Consider the following 17,114-nt stretch of genomic DNA (forward strand, 5'->3'; position numbering starts at 1 on the left):
TGGTTAAAATAAAACACTGATTGGCCAGTAGCCAGGCAGGAAGTATAGATGGGACTAACAGAGAGGAGAATTGAGAGAACAGGAAGGCAGAGAGGGAGACACTGCCAGCCGCCACCATGACAAGGAAGATATAAGGTACCAGTAAGCCATAAGCCACATGGCAAAGTGTAGATTAATAGAAATGGGTTAATTTAAGATATAAGAACAGTTAACAAGAAGCCTGAGCCATTAGGCCAAACAGTTTAAATAATATAAGCATCTGTGTGTTTATTTTATAAGTGGGCTGTCGGACTGTGGGGCTTGGCGGAACCCGGGAAGAAAACTCTTTAACTACAGAGCTGACACTTGCAAATGAAGATGGGCTGGGGGAGATGCTGAAGAGGTCCACAGAAGGAGTAAATTGGGGTGTTCCACCATGATCTTCTTGGTCCCCAGGAAATGGAGTTAGTTAGTTAGTTGGTAGAGGCCATAACAGGCAGTCTGCCACAGAGCTTGGGATGAGACTAGGGATTGGATTTGGAAGAGAAGAGGCATAGTGAATATCTGAAGTGACCTACCTGCTTGGCTGGCCTATTTGCTTCTGTGGCAGGCTTGGCTGGTAGATTCCCATGGAATGCTTGCTGGAGTTGGGGGCAGGGATGAGTAGGGAGGAAGTTTGGAGATCTGTGTGATAAGCTGAAGATGGAGACAAAGGAGGGGGTAGAGCAGGTGGCCTGCTACAGAGCTGGAGATCAGACTGGGGGACTGAATTTGGAGGAGAGGAGAGAGATGTAAAGATATACAGTTAGTTCATAGCACTAAGTATCCAATTCTAAAAATTAGAGAAATCTAATACCGGTAATATCACTGCACATCTGAAAGTTCTAGAACAAAAAGAAGAAATCACACCCAAAAGGAGTAGAGGGGAAAAATAGTCAAAGTCAGGCTAAAGAAAAAATCAATAAAATAGAAACAAAAAGTGACAAAGATTAATGAAGCAAAGAGCTGGTTCTTTGAGAAAATAAAATCAACAAACCCTTAGCCAAATAACCTAAAAGGTGGAGAGAGAAGATCCAAATAAACAAAATTAGAGATGAAAGGAGGATGTAACAACAGGCATGAGAAAATCAAGAGAATCATAAGGAGATACTTAAAAAAAAACATACTATATTACATTGGAAAATCTAAAAGAAATGGATAATTTTTGACAGACTCCCACCAGTGCCAATTGGACTAAGAAGTGAGTCTTTTTTTCTCATGGCCAAACACCCCAGCCTCTAGCCTTGGGCCCAGGGGCATAAACCTGAGCTCCCACACCACCACCCACTGCAGTTCCAGTTTCAGGCCAACAGGCAGGTATTCTGCAGGCAGGTTGGACTACCACCATCTACCACCAGACCCTGTAACCCACAAGCCCTACCTCTCCTAAATCTATCACTCTCCAAAACTGTAACTGCTCCCTGAGACAGAGCCCATCAGTTCTGATTAGACTAAGAGTTGCTCCCTGAGACACAAAATGCATCAGCACCAATTAGGCCAAGACCCCCAATTAGACCAAGAGCTCCCATTGGAATAAGAATATAAATCCAACCAAGAGAGGCTCCCTCAGACATAGACACAGCTTGTGCTGAGTGGAGGAAGAGAAGGGTAGATGCTAGTGCAAAAATACAGTCAATAACAAAAAGACCAATATGGCACCATCAGAACCTAGTGGTTCTACATCAGCAAGACCTGAACATCTCCAGGTAGAAGAAGCAGAAGAAATAAAACTTAAAAATGACTTTAAGAAAAATGATAGAGGCCTTTAAAGAGGAAATGAAAATTTTCTTTAAAGAAATTGAGGAAAAAACAAATAAAAAAAATGGAAGAAATCAATAAATCCCTTAAAGAAAGGCAAGAAGAAGCAATTAAACAGGTGAAGGAAACAGTACAACATTTGAAAACTAAAATGAGGCAATGAAGAAGACACAAACTGAGGGAATTCTGGAAATGGAAAATCTGAGTAAATGAACAGGAACTACAGATGCAAGCATAACCAAGAGTCTGCAAGAGAGGGAAGAGAGAATCTCTGGTGTGGAGTATACAATAGAGGAAATAGATTCGTCAGTTAAAGAAAACACTCAAGCCAACAAAGTTATAAGACAAAACATTCAGGAAATTTGGGACACCATGAAAAGACCAAACCTAAAAATAACAGGGATAGAAGAACACCAGCTGAAAGGCACAGAAAATATATTCAACAACATCATAGAAGAAAACTTTTCCAACCTAAAGAAGGAAATGCCTATGAAGCTGCAACTTACAGAACACCAAATAGACTGGATCCAAAAGTCCGCTCGCCACATAATAATCAAACAACTAAACATACAGAATAAAGAAAAAATATTAAGAACTGCAAAGGAAAGAGGCCAAGTAATATATAAAGGCAGACCCATCAGAATAACACCTGACTTCTCAATGGAGACTCTGAAAGCCAGAAGGTCCTGGATAGACCATGGATGCCAAACCAGATTATTATATCCAGCAAAACTCCCAATCACCGTAGACAGAGTAAACAAAATATTCCATGATAAAACCAGATTTAAACAATACCTATCCACAAATCTAGCCCTACAGAAAGCACTAGAAGGAAAACTCCAACCTAAGGAAGTTAGATATGCCCATGAAAACACAGGCAACAGATAATCCCATACCAACAAATACCAAAGAAGGGTAACACACAACACTACCACCAAAAAAGAACAGGAATTAACAATCACTGGTGATTAATATCCATTAATAGCAATAGTCTCAATTTGGCTATAAAAAGACACATGCTAACAGAATGGATACAAAAACAGGATCCATCCTTCTGCTGCATACAAGAAACTATGCCTCAACTTCAAAGACTGATACTACCTCAGAATTAAAGGCTGGGAAAAGACTTTCCAATCAAATAGTCTTAAGAAGCACACTGGTGTAGCTATTCTAATACCTAATAAAATAGACTACAAACTGAAATCAATCAAAAGAGATTGGGAAGGACATTAAATATTTTCAGGGAAAATCCATCAAGATGAAGTCTAAATTCTGAACATTTATGCCCCAAATACAAGGCCACCCACATTTGTAAAATAAACATTACTAAAGCTTAAATCGCACATCTAAACCCTCACACTAATAGTGGGAGACTTCAACACCCCACTCCCATCAATGGACAGATCTGCCAGACAGAAACTTAACAGAAAAATAAGGGAACTAACAGATATTATGACTCAAATGGACTTACTAGATATCTACAGAACATTCCACCCTAACACAAAAGAATATACCGTCTTCTCAGTGCCCATGGAACCTTCTCTAAAAATGACCATATGCTGAGTCACAAAGCAAATCTCAACAGATATAAAAAAATTGGAATAACCTCCTGTATTTTATCAGCCCACCATGGCTTAAAGTTAATTTTCAACAAAACAACAAAAACAAAAATTACAGAAAGCCTACAGTCTCATGGAAACTGAATCGTGCCCAACTGAATCACCAATGGGTCAAGGAAGAAACAAATAAAGAAATTAAAGATTTCCTAGAATTCAATGAATATGAATGTACAACATACCCAGACTTGTGGGACACTATGAAAGCAGTGCTAACAGGAAAATTCATAGCACTAAATGCCCACATAAAGAAGTTCTAGAAATATCACACTAGTGACTTAACAGCACAACTGAAAGCTCTAGAACAAAAAGAAGCAAACTCACCCAGGAGAAATGGACACCAGGAAAAAATCAAATTGAGGGCTGAAATCAATTAAATACAAACAAAGAGAACAATACAAAGAATGAATGAAACAAAGAGTTGGTTCTTTGAGAAAATCAACAAGACAGATAAGCCCTTATCCAAATTACCCAAAAGGCAGTGAGAGAGCATCCAAATAAACAAAATCAGAAATGAAAAAGGAGACATAACAACAAACAATGAGGAAATCCAGAGAATCATCAGGTTATACTTCAAAAACCTGTACTCCACAAAATCGGAAAATCTGGAAGAAATGGACAGTTTTCTGGATAGGTAACACATACCAACGTTAAATCAAGACCAGATAAATTGTTTAAATAGATCAATAACCCCTAAGGAAATGGAAACAATCATTAAAAGTCTCTCTGCCAAATAAAGCAAGGACCAGATGGTTTCAGCACAGAATTCTACCAGATTTTCAAAGAAGAGACAATACTCTTCAAATTGTTCCACACAACAGAAACAGAAGGAACATTACCAAACTCTTTTTATGAGGCTACAATTATCCTGATATCCAAACTGCACAAAGATGCAACAAAGAAAGAAAATTACACACCAATCTCCCTCATGAACATTGATGCAAAAATACTCAATAAAATATTGGCAAACTGAATCCAAGAACACATCAAAAAAATCTAACACGACCAAGTGGGTTTCATCCGAGGGATGCAAGGTTGGTTCAACATATAAAAACCTGCTAATGTAATATACCATATAAACAAATTGAAAGAAAAAAAAGCCATATGGTCATCTCATTAAATGCTGAAAAAGCCTTTGACAAAATCCAACACCTCTTCATGAAAAAGGTCCTAGAAAAATCAGGAATACAAGGAACATACCTAAACATAATAAAGGCAATTAACAGCAAGCCAACAGCCAACATCAAATTAAATGGAGAGAAACTCAAAGTGATTTCACTAAAATCAGGAACAAGACTAGGTTGTCCACTCTCCCCATGTTTATTCAATATAGTACTTGAAGTTCTAGCTAGAGCAACAAGACAACAAAAGCAGATCAAGGGGATACAAATTGGACAGAAAGAAGTCAAACTTTCACTTTTTTTTGCAGACAATATGATAGTATACATAAGTGACCCCAAAACTTCTATCAGGGAACTCCTCCAGTTGCTAAACTCCTTCAGTAATGTAGCAGGATACAAGATTAACTACAAAAAATCAACCCACAGCTCCAGGGAGGACCCTAGGAAGGACGCATGGATTGCCCAGTGATGGAGAAATGGAGATCTACATGAGCAAACTGGTGGATGAGAGGAATAATGGAGGGCAAGGGATGGGGGATGAGTGCTTAGGGGAGGAGGAGGTTCGAACTGGAAAGAGAACAGAGTGGGAGAGCAAGGAAAGAGATACCATGATAAATGAAGCTACTATGGGAATAGGGAGAAACAGAGTACTGGAGGTGGTGGGGGTTCCCAGGAATCCACAGGGATGACTCCACCATAGACTGCTGGCAGTGGTCAAAAGGGTGCCTGAGCAGGCGTACTCTAGTGATTGGATGGCTGAATACCCTGACTGTCATCATGGAGCCCTCATCCAGTAACTGTTGGAGACAGATGCAGAGATCCACAGCCAGGTCCCAGGTGGAACTCCAGGAGTCCAGTTGATGAGAGAGAGGAGTGATGCTGTGAGGAAGGGATATTGAGACCATGACTGGAAAGGGTGCAGAGACCACTGGCCAAAGTGGTGAAAATGCATGAACTGTGGACCAAAAGCAGAGGAGCCCCCATGGTACTGGACTGGGCCCTCTGGAAAGGCAAGACAGTTGTTTGGCTTGAACTGTATAGGGCGCCACCCAGGCAGTGGAACTGGGGAACTGTCCCTAGTGCATGAGCTGGTTTTTTGGAACCTAGTACCTATGGTGGGACACTTTGCACAGCCTTGGTGCAGGAAGGAGGGGCTTGGACCTGCCTCAACTGAATGTATCAGGCTCTGCTGACTCCCCATGGGAGACCTTGCCTTGGAGGAGGTGGGAATGGGGGTGGGTTGGGGGAGGAGGCTGGGGAGCAGGAGGAGGGAGGACAGGGGAATCTGTGTTTGGTATGTAAAATGAGTAGAAAATCTCTTAATAAAAAATAATTTAAAATAAAGTTGTGTACCTAATTTACTTTCTATCCTAACTTGTATTACCAACCCAAAATGATCTTTTTAGACCTCAAAACATTTTCTTAGATGAATAATTTAAGCTTTTATGTTTCTCAACCTTATATTTATATGTAAGTTTCCTTTCTAAACTTGGTAACAAGGCAAATTATAACCATCCTTTCTTAAACTCTATTAGAGACCCAAGAAGGATAGAATATTTCCTGAGTAAACAGGAAGTAAAGAGCAAGCACCTTACAAAACTATAGAAATGACAAAGAAATCTGGTTTTCTGGCAGTCATCCAAGGTTCCTCTGCAACATTGGGGAAGTCATACATCCTACAGGCCTAGAATATCTGACAGACTTTTCTACGAAGCAGGAATTTTGAAGGATTATCCCACCTCATCTTGGCAAAGTTTGGCATTTTTTCCTTTGTGTCTTACCTGTCTGTCCAGTTTGTACAATGCACTGTCAGCAATCAAAGCAAGGGCAGTTTCTTGCTTAATTGACTAGCTTTTCCACAGTGAAAGCAAACTTCATATGTAAGTTCTTTGATGCCCATTATTCTTTTATGAAGTAGATTGGTGCTGACAGGAGCAGACGTGTGTCACTGTCATGAAAAACCTTAGGTTATTAAACATTTTTAAAGCCATATTCTGTAGGTCTCCAAAGCATTTGAATATCTATCTAAAATATATCTGTTTAACTTTGAAAACATACCTAACATGACTTCAAGGTTGATTATTATAGGTAACTAACTACTAACCTGCATTTTTTAATTATCCTAAACAGTCAGTAATAATAGCTTTCATGGATTAGAACTTTACATTATATTTTAAAGTAAGCATCATATGTACAATACCTTAAACAAGAGTAGAAACATATAAATTATAACAAAAATAACCTTAAATTTGTATCCATATACAAAAATCCATACCAATATAAAATATTTGAGATGAATAGTTTTCTTTTAATTCCATATTTCTATAGCCACACTAAATGATGACAAACACCCATAACCTACTGAATGACAAAAACCACCCACCCCACTTCTTGTTTATGTGGGTGTTATGTACTCTAGACTGTTTCCTGTTGTCTGGGCGTGACAGCATCCCCAGGAGGCCCTGAGAAATTTGTGATAATGGTCAAGTCCTAGGAAAACCAGCTCTAACATTTGTTGTCCAGTCACAGTGTAATGGGAAAGCACAAGGGTTATCTGAAATTCTGCCTAGAATAGTCTGTGAGGCTGGACCATCTCAGCTGGCAGAGCTGAAGTTGTTCTGAATGCAGAACACCGAGGAAAATTGCAACAGAGGCACTCTGAAAGGCTGGATCACCTGGGTCACCCCATTTTCTTTCATTGGTGTCTGGCCCCATTGCTCTTAAAACACACAAATTTACAAAGGTAGCATATACATACACACACATATATATAATACATATACATATACATACATACATATATATATATATATATATATATATATACACACACACACACAAATATAGACTGTGTGTTGTACACAAGTCAGCCAAAGGTTTTTTTATTTTTTTAGTTTTATGTTTGTGCAGATAAAAGACATCTGTCAATTTTATATGTTTGTTTGGACTGTATAACCAAACCTCTAGCCACGGCATATGAAAGGATGGCATGTAATAAATAGTTATGAGGCCTCTGTAACCAACAAGATTTACCATGTCTCATCCAGTCTCAGAGTGGTTCCTGTGTCAAGGAATCAGCATATACATCACCTTCTCGTGTTTTTTTTTTTATGTTTATTTCTTTATATCTATAGACAATGTTTTCAGGGAGTCTCCCCCAATTAAATCTGTCTCTATTAATTTTAAAGGAATCTACAGCCTTTCATTTTCCATGGAAACAAAAGCATAATCTGTCCCCCAACACAACACATTTTCTGAATTCCATTTTAAAGTTAAGATATCCCTAATGTATCGAGGTTGATTTAATTCAACAATCCCTTTTACAATCCCCTGTCTCTCAGTAGCTGCTGTTCACTCATCAACATTCAAAAAATTCAAGTCAATATAGTGCCATATAGGGTCCAGACTCCCTGTGTACATTCCCTCTTTACATGGCTGATTCTTTTTTTAATTATTATTATTTTACTCTTTCATTAAAGACTTTATTTAATTATGTTAAAATTATGCTGAGAGAATTAGTTGTTTCTTTTTTTTTTTTTTTTTTTTTTTTTTTTTTTTTTTTTCGAGACAGGGTTTCTCTGTGTAGCTTTGTGCCTTTCCTGGGACTCACTTGGTAGCCCAGGCTGGCCTTGAACTCACAGAGATCCGCCTGGCTCTGCCTCCCGAGTGCTGGGATTAAAGGCGCGCGCCACCACCACCCGGCTAATTATTTAATTTTTGCTATGCCCGTCTATACCCGTTTTCTTTTCTTTAAGTACCCACACACACCATAACCTGTTTAAAGTGTTTCTAGTCTGGACCTGTTTTACTGTGAACCTGTAGTGTCTCTGTCCATGTGAGCCAAACCTTAAACGGCCAAGTGGCAACTAGGTCCTCCACCTTGTAGCTCTTGAAGTTGGCTCTACCCTTACCTCAGGTCCATTACATCTGAGCCTTAAGCCCATAGGCCTGGCTGAGAGCTGTGTTAAACTGGGAGCTGCATTTATGTGCCTCAGCTACAGAAAGTTGGTGCCCACACTGTGGCAGGCATTTTTACTCAGCTTGTTGATTCTAAGTGTGCTGTCTGCTCAAGTGCTCTGCTGTACAACAGTGGCTCTTAAGGAGCCATATCTTGTTTTTGTTGTTGTTTTTCTGTTTTATTTTCTCCTTTTAAAATTTTTTTGAGCTTTCTTATGCTCTATGTGGAAATTCAGGCCCACACTGGGTGCCATTTGTAGTTGGCATTTGATGGAGTTTTCTTGCTGTTTCTTGTACACATGCAAAGAACTGTATAGATTCTATTCAGTTTATATACTTTTTTTTTTTTTTAGTAAATCTGGGGTAGTAGAACATGACAGTAGCATATTGATTCAAGGTTCTTTGTAGAGCTAGGGAAAGTATCTTAAATATTTTACAGGTATGAACATCTCATAATTTCTTACAGAAAAAAATGTTATTTTGCTTCCCTTTCTCTATTCTATAGGCAAAGTTTTCAAATGTTTTTAATTTGGATTTTAAGTATATAACTTACTTTCCACCCAAACTCACTAAAGGGAACTAGAAGCATAATGACTAGGCCCTTTGATACAAACTTGTGGGTTGCTGTTCAGTACTTGGCTCCCTTTCTTGGTTGAAGACAGAGTTGTTTATCTCCTGTTTCTATAGGAGATAAAGTGAACCACTCCTCTCCCCTCAGTGGTAGGCAGGCAGAGCACTATTATAAGATATGAACTTCACTATTGCCCTGGAATAAATAAGAATAATAGCCCCCATCCTGTGTCTAGGACTTCAGCTATATGACTTTCCAGCTTCATTAATCAGGAATGACATCTTTTATGTACTATTCTATGTTGTCCTATTACTTTTTTTTGGCAATGGAATGTTAAAAGTTATGATGTTGTAGAGGTTGGAAATGCATTCAACACAGGTTGGCCTGTCATCTTGAATTATTGTCACCATAACGAAAATGACAGGTAATTCACTGATTCAATAAAATGAGACAAAGTTAGAGAGAACCCACTCTGAGTTTGGAAGTAAGCACATATATGCACAGGTCAGAATCACTAGTCCCCAGTTAGTAAAACAGAGATGAGTAAATTATTAAAATTCACCAACTCTGGAGTTATTTTGGCATGTAACATGATTATGGTGACAACTGTCAGATACTCTTGATTCTGGGACTTTTATTCTGCAGTCTTGATGCAGAAGAACAGAGACGAAGTAGAATTCTTCCATCCATAGAGATTTCATGTTCAGGGACACGCGATGGAGTGCTAGTGACAGAGTCCAGAGTCAGTCCAGTGGCTCAGTGTAATGGCTTGGATGAGATTTCTACTGTTCAGTTTTTATAGGATTTTCCAGCTAACACTGTTCCAAATGAATTTATTTTCTGCTTAATTGGGCCGGAGTCAGTGTGTGTTATTTTCAAATCAGAGACATCCCAATCAGCTTTTCTGATTCATTGGAATTACTGGACAGGGAAAAGCTAAGAATGGAACTGGCTGAAAATAAAGAAATCAGGGACATGGTTCCACAATCCCATGACAGTGTGTCAAGGGCAATTTCTCTATGCTGCAGGCAGGATTCTCATTTTATGTCTTTGAGAACTATCAGTTCTTCAACTATCACACAGAACATCTGAGCAACAGAGTAGTTGAGATTAATGTGATTCAAGAGGAATAAATATAAAAAATATTTTAAAATATTAAGTGGTGTCATCATAATGCAAGAATGAATGAATTATGACACATTGACATTTCTGCCCATTTTCTAACTGTGGATACTTAGACATTCTTCTGAAGTGCCAAGAACTCCAACTAAGTAAAGATGAAGAAATCAAGGCTAAAAGAGTATTTCCTCTGATAGGCACACATTCTATATAACACAGTTCTTAAACATGACATCTAGTTACAGTTTTAGTAACTGACATGATTATAAAAAATGATATGCAAAAGCAAACTTAATTACTATAAAATTATTCATTCATTCTTTTTCCTCTTTTTTCTTCCTTCCTTCCTTCCTTCCTTCCTTCCTTCCTTCCTTCCTTCCTTCCTTCCTTCCTTCCTTCCTCCCCCCCTCCCTCCCTCCCTCCCTCCCTCCCTCCCTTCCTTCCTATCTTTTTTTCCTTTTTGTACTGGTTTATTTTTTTGCCTGGTTCTTGGAAATGTTCCCGTTTTCGAAAGTCTCAGAGGGTACATAATTGAATGGCATAATAAATACCAGATTGGCCAGTATTTTATAAGGTATGTAAAAAGCATGGAGACAGTTTCCCATTATTGCTATAAACCAGAAAAATCAGAGAAATTTATAAAGTTGCAAGTTTTGTGCCATGCAATCACAGATAGATGACTTTCATTTCATTCAAGATAGAATCATTCAAAAAATAATATCATTTATTTGGCATTAATTTTCTATTTAGTACAAGGCATTTAGTTCTAGAAACTGGATGACACTCTGTTATATGCATATAACCTTCCTTGACTAGTATATACATTTTAAGTTTATTATCATTTGTCTTTATACAAAGCCCTTGGCAGACTACTCTTAATGCATATATTTTAGAGACAACTGAGTCTGTTTCTTGTCAGTCCTAAATGTAAATGATTTTCTTTTCCTGATGGTTGAAAATGTTTGAAGTCAAGGCATTAGAGGATAAATTCAGTCCATCTGCCTTTCTCCAAAGAATTAAGAATTTACATGACAGATAGAAGTTTACTTAATAGTGTTCATTCTGTATTTCCAAGAGCAAATGAGTTGGCCACCCTAAAAAGACTTTCAATTCAGATGAAACATTGAGTTGTAGGAGTAAGTGTGGGAGAACAGAGGCAAAAGAATAGAAGGGAGAGAGAGAGAGAGAGAGAGAGAGAGAGAGAGAGGGAGGGAGGGAGGGAGGGAGGGAGGGAGGGAGGGAGGGAGGGAGGGAGGGAGGGAGAGAGAGAGAGAGAGAGAGAGAGAGAGAGAGAGAGAGAGAGAGAGAGAGAGAGAGAGAGAACAAAGATTTAGAGAGGAAGTAACAAGACTTTCCACCTCTTCCTGAGAACAAACAAAGGAAAGGGACTGGAGAGATGCTCAGAGGCTAAGAGTGCTCACTGCTGCTTCAGAGGGCTGGCTACTCTTCCAAGGATAGGAATTCAGTTCCCAGCACCCCTGTCTTTAGGCAGCTCACAACTGCTTGTTACTCTAGCTGCTGCGGGTCCAGTGCCCCTTTCTGTCTTCTGTGGACACCCACACACATGACATTCACGCACAGACACAGAATCATACAAACAAAAAAGAGTAATAATCAAAAGAACAAAACCCACAAGGAAAGAATCGGATGGTCAGTCAGAAAATAGCAAACGTATAAAATTACAACATGAAATTCAAATGTATCTACTTGACATTAATCTTACCATGTTTTTCCTGCAAAAGCATGTCTCACAAAAGTTAAAGAAATATACTCATTGATACTGTCCCCTCCTAGGTAAAATCATTAACATGCTGGCATATGTTTTTGCAGTTATTTTGACTGTGTGTGGTAGGCTGCATATTCTCGTATACATTAAGTTTTTCTCTGAGGACCATATTCCAAAGTCAATCAATCAATCAATCAAACAATCAAGATTATCAACCAATATTCTTTTATGTCAAAACTTTCATATTTAATGGTCATACAAATACTGCACCCTATAGATTTAAAAGGGTGACTTCAATCCAAATTTTCAGTAAATACACCCCCCCACACACATTATTTAAATGGAGATTCAGCCCCTTTGCACCATGAATGTGTAAGGCTGTTAAGACATGAGCGTCAACTGCCATTCAGGCTGTTGCTCACACAGAATATTCCATCACAGTCCAACTCTGCTTACCGATGAAGCTCTGATGTCTGCTATTCTGTCTCCATCTGTTTCCAAATTTCTAGTGGCTTTTGTTCATCCCGGGGCTCGTCCATTTCCTGCTAAGAGCTTCATAGACTGAGGAACTTCTACCCTGTCCAATGTCCTGCAATGTTCAAAAGTGGGTTCTAATATGCTACTGTACTACTGAGTCCCTCTCCTAACACATGTAGTACATCACACAGAGACTCATAATGACGTGAGGGAATTATTTAAAATGTACTGTCCCCTATTCTATTGAAAGTTTATGAAATATAAATATTAAGCATGTTTCTAAAATGTGTGGTTACAAGTTACAGGTAGGGTGAAGTGTAGTTTTCCAACTAACTCTGAGATATGGGAGGAAATCAGTCAACACTCTTGCTGACATGTGGAAACAGGGTCCCATTTTTTTTTAACTTAAGTACATGCATGAAATAAATTAACCTTGAAGATATTGGTGTGATTTGAGCCATGCTATCTTTTACATATGTCATTTACAGAGTGGAAACAATTTGTATGTAATGAAATTGTTGTGTAAATAAATTGCAAGCTATAGTGGAATGCTCTGTAATTATTTGTATATGGTATATAACTTAAGTAGCAAATTTCTTTAAGTTGTGTAAATGTTTTTGAAATTGTTAAATGGAAGTCAGAATGCTCCATTTCATTTCATTTGGTGAAAATAAAATTTAAAAATATTTGCACATATCTTTCCATAATTATTAGTATACTATACTGCTACTAGAAATCTTTTTCTTTGTGTATATATTTTATACATCTCTGTAATTCATAGGCTTTGATTTTTTAATGATAAGAAAATCATGCTACAGAGGTTTTGTCATGCGATCCTAAAGGGGGCTATTTATCCATTTCTTGAGCACAGGGTTGGAGATTCTGAGGAAAGCAGGAACCAGCTTTTACTTAGTGATTCATGCTATTCTAGGGCAATCATGGGGGCAGCAATGTGAGTATGTATGTGGCCTTGGCTCACAGCTAATAAAAATACAGAAGGCTGAAAGAAAATATAATCCAATAAAGACCTAGCTACTGTTGTCCTCACTTTTCTTCTTCTAGTTTGTTGTCGATATCCATGAACGGTATAGCCAACAGGTAAGTTCATTCTTACTGATACTCCTAAAGAAGAAGACTACACCCACCCATTTCCCTGCTGAAGTAACTGCTGCTGTAATCATGTCTTCCATGACTTCTAAGAGATCAAAATGAGCCCTCATGGAATGTTGGGAAAGATGAACTACTGGGTGCATTTTACAAACAGAAATTCCAGCTACAATGGGATTTCCAAGAATTTACCTTTGAGAAACAAATGAACAAAACCAAAATCTGTTCTTTCCTCGAGAGCTCTTTGCCCATAATTAAGAAACTGCTAGGAAATAGAGTTGAGGACCAGTGAAGAGGACACTAATCTAGAGCTTTCTGAGTTCAAGGCTGGGAAGGCTTTTGTGACCTTCTCACCCAAACCTGCTATGAGACTTGGTCCCAAATTCTACCCACCACTTGAATGGTGGCTCCCTGCTGCCGCTTTGTCTGCTCCTACATGGAAAAGCTGCATTAACCTTTCAAGGCCAAACATCTGCTCCTCACTCTCATGGCACCCACTGCCTTTGTTTTTAAGAGTTACTCACGTGCTTTATTGAAAGGTCGACTATAGGAGGAAGAAGCGGGACATCAGCTTTGGCTGGGTTATGTGGGTAAGAATATGAAATAATCTGCAAGGGATATTTGCTCTTTAAAATTATACATGGCTTAAGCTTGACTTTAAGGTTAATATTTATTCTTGGAGATTCACCTTTTTCTAGATTTCTATGACTAAAAGATTACAAATCTGGATGGAAGAGAAAAGGCCCCTATGGGATAGATTAAGGAGTGTCAGTACACTTAGAAAGAAAAGTACTGTAGAATGGGTGACACATGACCCAGGTAACTGAGATTCTGCAGCTGCTGATGGCACATGCCAGAACCAGCTCACCAGTATCTTCCAGTGACCAGTTACTTCCTTGTAACTCCACTGGGTGTGATGAGCAGCATGGCCAAGACCATCTATCACTCTGTAGGCTTTTTCATAGCCCCTCTGTTTCCTGGATGGATTATTTATGTAACATTATTCAGCATGGGAAAGGCCAGCTGTTAAAGTTTTAGAATCAGCAATAAGAACACATTTTTATTAGCTCTTTCATCTTGTCTACAGTGTTTTTCTTGGTTTAAATAATGATAGCAGCATGCGAGCTCCTTCACTGTAACTCTGTGTGCTCTTGGAGGGCAGAATGTTCTTTTCATAGTTCTGGAGTTCCAGAAGGAGACATAGCACAATAGATATCAATTCAGCATGTGGGACTGCCTAATCACCAGGGAGGTTGTATTCACACACCTGTGTGGGGAATGTAGTGCTAAAACAACAGATCTAGTTTCAGGTTGGTGATAGCACAAGGGAGACAAGAGGTTAGTATTAGATTTGAGTTAAAAGTGGTACTCTCAGTATTTTGTCATATGTCAACTTGGTTAAGCAATGTTTCTACAATTGCCTTCCCTATAAAGCTCAGGCTAGCATAGACCACAGCAAAGAGTGTGAAATGTGTTCAGCAAGATGAAGCAGTACATATATAATACCAGAGATCTGCCAACTAAACTAATTTGAGAGAGGAACCACATGAGTCTAAGAAGATTCTACCTTCCCTTTGGTAGGTAGAGTTTAGCCTGACTCATGGGAGAGATGGGGCCAGTGCTAAGATAAAGGGTGCTGGCTTCTTCTAAGAACAGCCATGGTAATAAGTTCACAATAAGAATGTAAACAGATTGTAGACAGATGAATCTCCCCCACCTGCCTGTTCCCGAATAATCAGTCAGAGGCTTAATATTAATTACAAATGTTTGGCCTATGGCTCAGGCTTATTACTAGCTAGCTCTTACATCTTAATTTAACCCATTTCTATTAATCTATGTACCTCCACATGACCAGTGGCTTACCAGTCCTTTCACAACTTGTTTCTTGGGCGGCTTGCTGGTATCTCTGGACCCTGCCCTTCATTTCCATCTTCAGTCTGAATTTACCACCTAACCTTATCCTGCCTTGCCATTGGCCAAAACAGCTTTATTTATCCACCAATGAGAGTAACATATTCACAGCATGCCGAAAGACCATTACTATGTTAAAGTTAAAACCTTCCTTTTTGATTAGACAGAAAAGGGGAAGTGCTCTGGGATATCATTCTGTACACCATGAGGATGTGTTGCTCTCATTGGTTAATAAAGATGCTTTGCCAATGGCAAGGCAGAATAAGGTTAGGTAGTACATTCAAACTAAAGAGGAAGAAGGGTAGAGTCAGAAGATATGCCAGCCAGCCACCCAAGGAGCAACAAGATACCAGCAGACCTGTAAGGCCATGGCCACATGGCAACTTATAGATTAATAGGAATGGGTTCATTTAAGATGAAAGAGCTGGCTAGCAAGAAGCCTGAGCCGTAGGCCATATAGTTTGCAATTAATATAAGCCTCTGTGTGCTCACTTGGAGGAATACCTCCAACTACACAACAGGTTCAGTTCATCCTTAGATATTTATAGCTCCAATATTCGACACAGAAACCGTACTATAGAAGCCCCTACAATTATGAAAGTTCAAATCCTTTGCATGTGTGAGCCAGCCTTTTCTAGGGTTCAAAGCCCTCTGATTCAGTCTTTTTTTCTTTTAATCTGACACACTGTTGATTGCATCACTCACTATGTTTAATTCTTTTTACTCGTTTTCTATTTCTCCATTACCTTAATTGTTAAGGTCTTTCCTAGCTCTTTTGATTATACCATTCCTTTGGTCATGATCTTTGACTGTGAGAGGTCTTAGTATACCCATCAAATCCTTCTGTGAGTAAGTAAATCATCTTTCAGGTCTCTCTGGTCTTCACTAGAGGTTGTGTATGCTTTGTGCCCTGCCTCCCTTTTTTGGTCTCAACTAAAACCTAGGTTCTTTTTAGGATTTGCTTTTTTCTACATTGACTATTTTGACCTTAGAAGTATCTGACATATTCAAGTCATCAAACACCAAGAGTTCACCTATGAATGGAATAGGAAATATAGACGGTCCTAGCTGGTGGGTTAGCAATGAGGCATCAGTTTTCCTTCTCTGGAGGAGCTGAAGATTATCCTGAACTCCACTGTTATGTTTGTTCTCTGTGACAGACCAACACAACTGCTTAGGGATTGAGGGATCATGTCAGTAATATTCGGTCACACTTCTTTCTGTTACCTGCTGACATTAACTGGACTACTAAGAAAATACCTGCAATTGAAATACTGAAAAGAAAGAGTTCTCCTACCGCGTTTGTTTAGAACCATCACCACACTTCAGGTGTTGATTTATGTAGAGGCAAGAACAATAGCCTTTTAAATAACCTGAATGTTTCCTCAACAAACCAACTTTTCAGAAAATTCACCCAGCTTTATTATTCTCTCTTTGCCTGTATACAAGTTTAATTTCACATTATAAACTTCTTAACAACCTATTTTACAAGTCATCATTATTTTATCTTCCAAAACTGAAAAAATGATTTCTATCTAGTAATCAAAAGGAGAAATACTTTCTGACTATCCTTTAAGAATGCTAACATATTTTCAGGATTTTCCTACCTTTATAATTTCCAAGATCCAATCCTTCTATGCCAATGTGGGCCCGCAGATCAGTTTTAATATTTGGATATTGCAAAGGAATCTTTTTATAGTGCTGACCATCTTGAAATCCTGTATGCCTTAAAC

This window comes from Peromyscus leucopus, chromosome 11 (genome assembly GCF_004664715.2).
Source record: "Peromyscus leucopus breed LL Stock chromosome 11, UCI_PerLeu_2.1, whole genome shotgun sequence".
NCBI classification, from domain to species: Eukaryota; Metazoa; Chordata; class Mammalia; order Rodentia; family Cricetidae; genus Peromyscus; species Peromyscus leucopus.